The sequence below is a fragment of the Pseudonaja textilis genome, chromosome 5 (assembly GCF_049901715.1).
Source record: "Pseudonaja textilis isolate UNSWEBS1 chromosome 5, rPseTex1.2, whole genome shotgun sequence".
Lineage (NCBI taxonomy): Eukaryota > Metazoa > Chordata > Lepidosauria > Squamata > Elapidae > Pseudonaja > Pseudonaja textilis.
The window spans coordinates 12,065,841-12,075,894 of NC_141994.1; positions in this window are offsets into that span (position 1 = coordinate 12,065,841).

Sequence of the window (10,054 nt, forward strand, 5' to 3'; positions counted from 1 at the left end):
TAAATTCTGAACAGAAGAGATCTCAATATCTAAGATGTTGTACAAGATATTTCTTATATGTACCTTGACTACTAGAAGATGGTTAAATCAATAGTCATTACCAAGATGAATGACTACAGTAATTGATGGAATTTCTATAGAAATATGGCAAGCGACAGAAGAATCAGCAAAAGTTCTAATCAAACTATTGGTATGTCAGAAAATCAGAACAATTGGCCAACAGATTGGAACAGGTCCATCTACATATCAGTATCAGGGAAAGGAGACAAGAGTGTGTGCAAACTATTGCACAATACCTTAATTTTGCATACTAACAAAATAATGTTTAGGATCATCCCCTGCAGATTAGAGCACTTCATGGAAAAGGAGATATACCCAAATGTCCAAATTAGCCTTAGAAAAAAGATGAATAATAACTTTGGTCTCTGGATGCTATAATACTAGGCCAGGTGAAAACAAAAACAAAAAGAGAAAAGAAAGAAGATGATCAGTAGCAAGATGATCAAGTAGCAGATCAATGATTAGTAGCAATGAATGTAAATCCAGAAGATCTGAAGAACCAAGTTGAGGACGGCATCCTGGAACGTTGACTATCTGTTTGATCACTATAGTTGACTTTGTCTTACGTAATCAATCATTCAAGACATGTGTGACATTGTGTGACACATGCGTGGTAGATCTGGCCATTTTTACCAACAGTTAAAAAAATAGTGACATGCAGAAATCTAGATTTGAAGGGGAGAAAGTGATTCAGAAGGCACACTCTTGGCATCTGTTGGCATTTCCTCAAAGAAGTTCCTTAAAACAGCCACATGGTTCCAGGAAAATGTACAGTTTATTCAAGAAGATGCTGATGGAGAGATGTGTACCCATGCTCTCACTTATTTTTCCTTTTCAAATCTGGATCTCTGAACAAGCAATCTAAGAAAATTGGTATTTTCATGTCCTTCCCTAGGGGGCCAGGTCTCAAAAAGAATGCTTCTGTGCTATGAGCCACCCAGCTGTTGCCAGACACTAGTACATGACTGAAACTTTTGTATGCCAGAGCCATATGTGTGTTTACCAGCCTTCTGCTAGTCCAACCTGTCATTAATGAAAGAGTAGCAACCAATTATGCAAAATGTATGCAGCTTTTTAGCACTTTCTCAGTTATTTTAATTGGCTCTTTTTGTTGCTGTTGCTTTATCTTTCTGGTAATTTATAGAGCTACCGGTATGACTTTGGGGGTTTGATTTATGTGGAATGTTCTTGCATTCTAAAACCTACAAAATCCTTGAGGCCTGGATCGTTTAGAACTGAAGAATGGGTTACAGATTTGAAGAACAAATGAGAGGTCAAGCTGATTTGTTTTTCACTTTTGAAAAAAGAGATACTCTGATTTTTCTAAAGTAGAACTTGGCATTTCACAAGAATCAATACCTTCACTATCAACAGAGACAAATTGAAAACAAGAGCCACAACAGGTAACAATGAAAAGAAACACAACCTCATAAATTTCTTTTCAAATTTAAAATGATTTTTTTTTTTTGCCAATAACTGGATGAAGAACAATCTCAAAGTTGTACCATACCTGTCCTGGCTTTCACACGCACACGCATTGATCCAGGCTTGGTCATTTAATATATAACACAGACTATTTCTTCAATTAAAGTGTGTGGTTAACCTGATCATTTATCATCCTCAGAAAGAAGTACATTATTCAAGGGGTGATTTTCAGCCGAGACTTGCAGCTTATGTTAAATAATCCACTTGAATGATGACACAAGTGTGCTAGGAATGACTCTTCAACTTGGAAATTCAAAACTGCTTTGAACTTGCAGAAAAAGTCCCAATAATTCATTGGAAGATGGGCCAGGAACAAATCTAACAGGGCTTCACTCAGCCTGATTGGCTGGGTCTTCTTTTGTTGCCCCGCACAGGAGAATGGAGCTGGAAAGCAGGTTGGGGGGGGGAATAGGGATTTTGCAGTAACCTTCTCCCAGGAGTGGGGAGGAATGGCGATTTTACAGTATCCTTCCCCTGCCACGCCCACCAAGCCACACCCACAGAACCGGTAGTAAAAAAAATTGAATCCTACCACTGCTTCAAACGTTCAGCTATGTTCAGCTTGTTGGCTATTGACTCCTAGATATCTGGAGTTGCTTTTTAACAGGCTAGGCTACTGGATGCTGATACAGAAATTCTGGTAAATTGAAGCTACCATAAGTTTGTCCAAAGATATTAAAGTGAGTTTCTCATATATAAAAGTCATATATATTTTGACAGTAATTTATCATTAGATAAATATTTCACAGGCATTAATATTGTAATCATTTTTAAAATGTCCATTAATCTCAGTGTAATATTCATTTTAATTATATTGATTTTGCCCAAAGAATCAATAGATGTTTTAACATCCATTTGTATCTATTGATTTATATCTTTATAGGAAATGTGTTTATTTATATAAATGGGTCCATTGCTAGGTGTTCATTCCTATCCTTCCTTTACCTAGGATTGGTATATTTGTTTTTATAAATTTTATTTTAATCTGTATTTCTTATTTTTACATTGCCTGTTTTTTATATTTGTTGTTCAATGGTCTTATGCCACCCAGAATCATGTTTTGTAAGATGTGATCATCTAGGAGTTGAAAATGACTAGATGGTACATCATAATTATCATTTACAGTCACCACAATGTAAAAATGCTGATACTCTAGAAAGAGTGCAGAGAAGAGCAACAAAGATGATTAGGGGCCTGGAAGCTAAAACACGCGAAGAACGATTGCTGGAACTGGATATGTCTAGTCCAGTGGTTGGCAACCGGTGGGCTGCAGCTCACTGGTGGGCCACGAGAAAATTTTGGTGGACTGCAGAGAAATCTCACCCCCAGAGCACCCCACCCAAGCAATTAATCCAGGCTGTACAGAAACACAAGGCTGCGCCGCCCACATGGCCTGCAGGAACCTTCCCGACCCACGCACTCCTTACCCTGCAAACTTGCCTGCTAAATTGCTATTTTTCCTTTTTCCAACCATCAGCTGTTCTGCTGTGCCAGGAGATTTAGATTAGCTAGGAAGCAGGAAATGGTTGGATTTCTTGCTTTCTAGCTAGTCTTTAGACCTTCAGCTCTGCTTTTAAGCACAGCCGAACCTCCCTGCTTGCAAGCAAATTTCATGTGACAGACTGAGCTAGCTGATGGCAGATAGATAGATCACTGAATGACTCTATGAGCAACTCTGTCTGCCTGCTTTGCCTGATTTTGGGTAAAAGTTGCTCTTTTTTAAATAAAAAAATCAATATATATTTATATTTACATACAAGCCATGCCCAGCCAATCACATGACCACCAAGCCACACCCACAAATTAGGCCCTGCCCACAGAACCAGTTAGTGGTCCCTGGGATTTAAAATTATGAGTTTGGTGGTTCCTGAGGTCCAAAAGGTTGGCTACCCCTGGTCTAGTCTAATGAAAAGAAGGACTAAGGGAGACATGATAGCAGTCTTCCTATATCTCAGGGGCTGCCATAAAGAAGATGGAGGTCAAGTTATTCTCCAAAGCAACTGAGGGTGGGACAAGAAGCAAAACTAATCAAGGAGAGAAGCAGCTTAGAACTAAGGAGACATTTCCTGATAGTTAGAACAATTAATCAGTGGAACAACCTGCCTCCAGAAGTTGTGAATGCTCCAACATTGGAACTTTTAAAAAAGATGTTGGATAACCATTTGTCTGAAGTGGTGTAGGATTTTCTGCCTAGGCAGGGGGTTGGACTAGAAGACCTCCAAGGTCCCTTCCAACTCTGTTATTCTATTTATATCTTAATGTATTTCAATATGCATCCTCCCCCTCTCTTCCCTCCATGTTTGTGTTATGTGTGTGTGTAAAATATTAATGGATAACAGCTATTATGGAGCAGACGTATGAGTGTACTTTAGAGAGAAACATTTGAGTTAGGAGCATAAGCTTTAAAAAAACCCTCTGAAGCTTGTGTGGGAAAAAATAATAAAGATAAGCTTTATTTAGGGAATAAAGTCCAAGTTCTGTTCTCATAAATTGTTTTTGATAAATCATTGCCATTATGTGAGAATCTCATAGGACATTTAATAATACAAAATGTGCCCACTGACTCAAGAGGTTTGGCTACATCTGAATAGAATCCAATATAGTTATATCTTTAATGAATATCAGTTTAAGCCTGTTTGATTGGGTTAGACAAGCAAGCAACAGCCATGTCTATGGGAAGCTCCCGAGGAAAGGAAGGAAAAAAAAACTGGTTTAAAGTCTGAGATTTTAAATTGTGTTGAGTTTCAAAAAAAAATTACAGTTTAAGAAGATGAAAGGTGTAATCACTATAAAAGAATTTGAGATTTTTCTGCTAAGAGTTTCCATTAAGCTACCAGATCTGGCCTGGAAAATTCAGGAGTGAAAACACACTTCAATGGGCATTCATATGCAGGCCCCATCATTGCTCAATTTCGAATTGTGATGCAAGATAGTATAAGGAAACAAAGTTCTACAAAATGAAAATAGAAACACATCCCAGTTGTTTTATTTCAATGGAAAAGGAGTTATATTTTCACCCGGAAATTCATATATATATATATATTGACTTCTTTGCTAAACCATTTGCAGTCTGCCACACACAATTTTAGAAGGACTCTAAACCTCAAAGGACACTTTTTATGTTACCTGAACTTCATGTATCAGGAGAATCTGGAAAATTTCTCTCTACAGACTAGTATTTCCCTAAATATTTTTTTGCATCAAACTCCCACACATGAAATAGAAAAGCGTATCAGAGGAAAAGTAGGATACTTCAAAATCTACAAATTACTAGCACCTTTGAAGACCACAAAGAAAGTAAATGGGAAGTCTTAACATTACTGTTTAATTTAGCTTGCTTATCTGTCAGTTATGAAAAGTTAATGAAAGGCTTATTGTAAAATAATATGCAGAACTTTTTTTATTTCTCATTGCAAGACTATTTTGGTTACTGCAGTAGATGTAGAACAAAAACTGCTCTATTTTGAGCTGGCTTTTCTCTCCTAGCATTTTGCCAAGAAACTCAGTTTTTCACAGAATTTAATAACTTCCTCTTTCTCCTACCCTGGGTTGCAAAAACAGGACAGAAGAAGTGCAAGTACAAAAGCTTAAGTGAAAAAGAGAACAAATTCCACCTCGATAGATGTGAGTTGTTTCGGAATTCTAGAACAGGGGCTGGTCTCCATTGTCCAGTTGCAGATTCTCTGCTTTCCTGCCAAAACTAAGACCAGTTAAAAATAAGAACATTTGACTTGCTCCTCTCTGGCTAGCAGAAACCGCAATGCAGATCTGTTTGAAAAATGTATGCTTCTTTTGCATCAAGTTCGCTGTGCTTTTCCTCTTTGAAGGGGCATATACTTAATAGTGTTAAACATGATTCATATCACTCACTTTCTCTTGGGTTTATATTCCTTTTTAACAGACAAAAAGCTCAACACAGGATTTAAATTAGATAACAGGAACTATCACTTTCCATACTATTACCCAATACCCTCCCTCCATCTCTAGCTAATAAACTAAAATTAAGCAAAGTGTTCATTAAAATTAAAGCTGGCACACTTGCATTTTATTACTAATACATTGTAGCTTCCTGAGGGAGAGAAAAAGTTATTTGCATTTTAACACTGATTAGTCAACTTACAATGCTGTGCTGTAGTGTATTTGTAAAAGGTGCTTTAGTAATTAGGATATAAATGATTGAAACCAGATTCCAGACTTTTTTTTCAAACTCATCCAAGTGTTTAAGACAGGCTGTTCTGAAAATCCTACGGTGCACATCAGATTAGTATACTTAAAACATATACTTTTAAAACATTCTAATAGTATTTAGTATCCCAATGGCTTTATTTTGGGCTCTATCATTTATCATTGGTAGAGCATTCAGTCTTTCACATTTTGTTCTTTTGGAATATGGAGAGTTCTGGATATTTCTGTAGCACCCAATCTATAGGATATTCAAACAGAAAGCTTTAAGTGTTTTGTCCTTAACTTTGTATTTTACAAAATTAAATTATTTGAAGATTGCAAACAATGGTTTTGCCAGCACGTGTAAGTAAAAAGGCTGACTATCAGTGGAAATCGAAAATATCAGCCAGTTTATATAGTTTGGTCTTTTAATGTGCCTGAATCTTTATGGCGCTTTTAAAGGTAGGTTTGTGATTGTTTCTCAGCTCAAACCAAAACTAAAGCTTTCTCACTGTGACTTCTTCAAAATCTTAAAACCCATTTTAAAGTATACAGAAGTCATGCTGTTCCAATGCATCAATCTTTTCTTAGTATCATTGTTATTCTGCATGTTTAGGGGGCTGAAATGCGGAAGCTCAAATGTCTTCCGCAGCTCAGGTAGAAAAGCTGCTTGTTAAATGATCTGAACCTAGCAAACCGGAGTCTGAAAGAGAAAGTGGACAACGATGTGCAAGTTGAAACACTAATTTACAGATACAAGAATTTAAAGCACCCAGCTTTAATCCATAAAATATTAAAAGAGCATTTTGTTTCTTTAGATATTGAGCAAAGCTTCCTTCTGAAGCTGCCACCAAGCACCTTGCTTCTAAGAGTTATGAATTATGCTTTGTGGTTAGAAGAGTTAGAATGCAGTATCGTGGTCACTCTGCCCACAGTCTGGAGTTCTATCCTGACAGGCTCAAGGTTGACTCAGCCTTCCAGCCCCTGAAGCTCAGTAAAACGAGGACCCTGTTATATAAATCTGGGTGCTATTACTATTGTTCAATAACAGTGGCTTTTGTGCATATACAGAAGGCACTGTGAAATGGGATTGTCGTTGTGGAACACCACATCACCCTCATACCATAGCAAAGCACAACAGACTTCTGCTAGCCAGAGTGCCCTCTAACAGTCACCCTTGAACTAAGAGCCCCAAGAAACCACAAATTCATTTTATTAGTTTCCGCAGACAATGAGCGAACAGTAAGTATTTTGATCCTGACTGCCTAAAATTCGTAAATTGTTCAATATATTATTAAACGGAATTAACTTAAACAGCAGTGAAAAAGAAAAATAATACAGAGATTTATGGATTGTTTCTTTCAATTTAATCTGTTATGACATGTCAGTGGAATTAATTTGCTCTTCCTTATTGTAAATCAAGCAAAGAGGAATGATCATTTAGATCTTTAACACATTAGTTGTTATCAAACAAACTGGTCCTTTTCCTTCTTAGGTCATCTTTCAAAGAAACAGACCAACTGCACTACATTTATCATAGCTTCCCTGAGGATTTCCCACCACAAATCCCACCTTAAATTTGGATCTTGCCAAGACTGTGATTCATCAGAACAGCAAAGCACTTGGCAGCTTTGAAAATACAGGTAATCCCCCTCTTCTAAGCATAATTGAGCCTGGAATTACAGTTATAAGAGGTCAGGTTGCAAGTTGAGACATCAGGAGACTGGATCCAATTTTTTGACATTTTTTAAAGTGGTCATTAAGTGAATGCCATGAACATTAGGCATCTATTTTTCTCCATGGGCATTTCTTTTTTGCTGGAAAGTGGAATTAAATGCTAGAAACCAGCAAACACACAAACACAGCCACAGGCAAATCAGTCATGTGATATTGTCCCAATTGTAATATGAAAACCACATTATTAACAATTGTCACCTCAGTTGTTCAATGATTATCGTCAGCTTCTCCTTTATTGGAAATAGGTTGCATTCTAGCTTTTGATTACAGTATCACAGGTATGCAGGTGAAACTCAAAAAATTAGAATATCGTGCAAAAGTTCATTTATTTCAGTAATGCAATTTAAAAGGTGAAATATATGAGATAGACTCATTACATGCAAAGCAAGATAGTTCAAGCCGTGATTTGTCATAATTGTAATGATGATGGCTTACAGTTCATGAAAACCCCAAATCCACAATCTCAGAAAATCAGAATATTACATGCAATCAATAAAACAAGGATTGTACGTAGAACAATATCGGACCTCTGAAAAGTATAAGCATGCATATGTACTCAGTACTTGGTTTGGGCCCCTTTTGCAGCAATTACTGCCCCAATACAGCGTGGCATGGAAGCTATCAGCCTGTGGCACTGCTGAGGTGTTATGGAAGACCAGGATGCTTCAATAGCGGCCTTCAGCTCTTCTGCATTGTTCGATCTCATGTTTCTCATCTTTCTCTTGGCAATGCCCCATAGATTCTCTATGGGGCTCAGGTCAGGCAAGTTTGCTGGCCAATCAAGCACAGTAATCCCACGGTCATTGAACCAGGTTTTGGTGCTTTTGGCAGTGTGGGCAGGTGCCAAGTCCTGCTGGAAAATGAAGTCAGCATCCCCATAAAGCTCGTCTGTGGAAGGATCTTCTGGTAGACAGCTGCATTGACCCTGGACTTAATGAAGCACAGTGGACCAACACCAGCAGTTGACAACAGACTGTGGAAACTTCACACTGGACTTCAAGCATCCTGCAGTGTGTGCCTTTCCATTCTTCCTCCAGACTCTGGGTCCTTGGTTTCCAAATGAGATGCAAAAGTTGCTCCCATCAGAAAAGAGGACTTTGGACCACTGAGCAACAGACCAGTTCTGTTTTTCTTTAGCCCAGGTAAGACGCTTCTGACATTGTTTGTTGTTCAGTAGTGGCTTGATAAGAGGAATACGACATTTGAAGCCCATGTCCAGGATCCATCTGTGTGTGGTGGCTCTTGATGCACTGACTCGAGCCTCAGTCCACTCCTTGTGAAAGTCTCCAACACTTTTGAATGGCCTTTTCCTGACAATCCTCTCCAGGCTGTGGTCATCCCTGCTGCTTGTGCACCTTTTTCTTCCACACTTTTCCCTTCCACATAACTGTCTATTAATGTGCTTTGATAACAGCACTTTGGGAACATCCAACTTTTTTTGCAATTACCTTTTGAGGCTTTCCCTTCTTATGGAGGGTGTCAATGATGCTTTTCTGCACAACTGGCAGGTCAGCAGTCTTTCCCATGATTGTGATTCCTACTGAACCAGACTGAGAGACCATTTAGGAATCAGGAATCCTTTGCAGGTGTTATGGCTTAATTAGGTGGTTAGAGTGGGACACTATGAGCCTAGAATATTGAACCTTTTCACAATATTCTAATTTTCTGAGGTTGTAGATTTGGGGTTTTCACGAGCTGTAAGCCATGATCATCTCAATTATGACACATCACGGCTTGAACTATCTTGCTTTGCATGTAGTGAGTCTACCTCACATATTAGGTTCACCTTTTAAGTTGCATTACTGAAATAAATGAACTTTTGCACGATATTCTAATTTGTCAAGTTTCACCTGTTTTCTCAGAATTGTCTGCAACAGCTGAAGTATGCCCCCTAGTGGTTAAAAGTGAAAACATTTAATTGTTGCACTGCACTGTCATCGAGGTTTTTTTAGTTGAGTTTTATTAACAAAGGGACTTCTCAATTATGAATGTAAGTATATGTTGACCCACAAAGAACATAAACCTCAATTGTGCTGATGAAGCTAATGAAAATATTTTTTCTGCAATAATATTGAAAGATCAGTTCAGCTACATACTTTGCTGCTCTTGCATTGATCTGTGGGAATTTAAATATCTATGCTTAAGAGTGAAGGGTCTTTGGTGCTCTCTGAGCTTAATTACTTTTTTGCAGATATTTTATTAGCCAAACTAGATAACATCATCAGTGGAGTGAAATATTTGCAGAAAACCCCAACCATCAGAACACAAGCACCCCTCACTTCACCCACGCTACGAATACTTTCCTTTATTGGTGCTTAAGAGTCTTTGAATCAGTTTATATATTAGCAATACTTAAAACAGCATAATTGTGTAAGACAATGGCATCCTTTAGACCTATGAATTATCTCTGCTTCATCTGGAGTAGCGTATCCTTTTCTATTGATCATGTATATAACATAATGTAAGTGTCAACCCTGAAGTTGACCTCACCAAAGCCATTTTGAAGCTTCAATATTGCCACGCTGGAGCTGAGGGATAGGGAGAGGGGAATAGAAATAGCTAGGGTTTTGTAGTCAAAACAAAATATTTTCTACTGAGAACCAAGGAC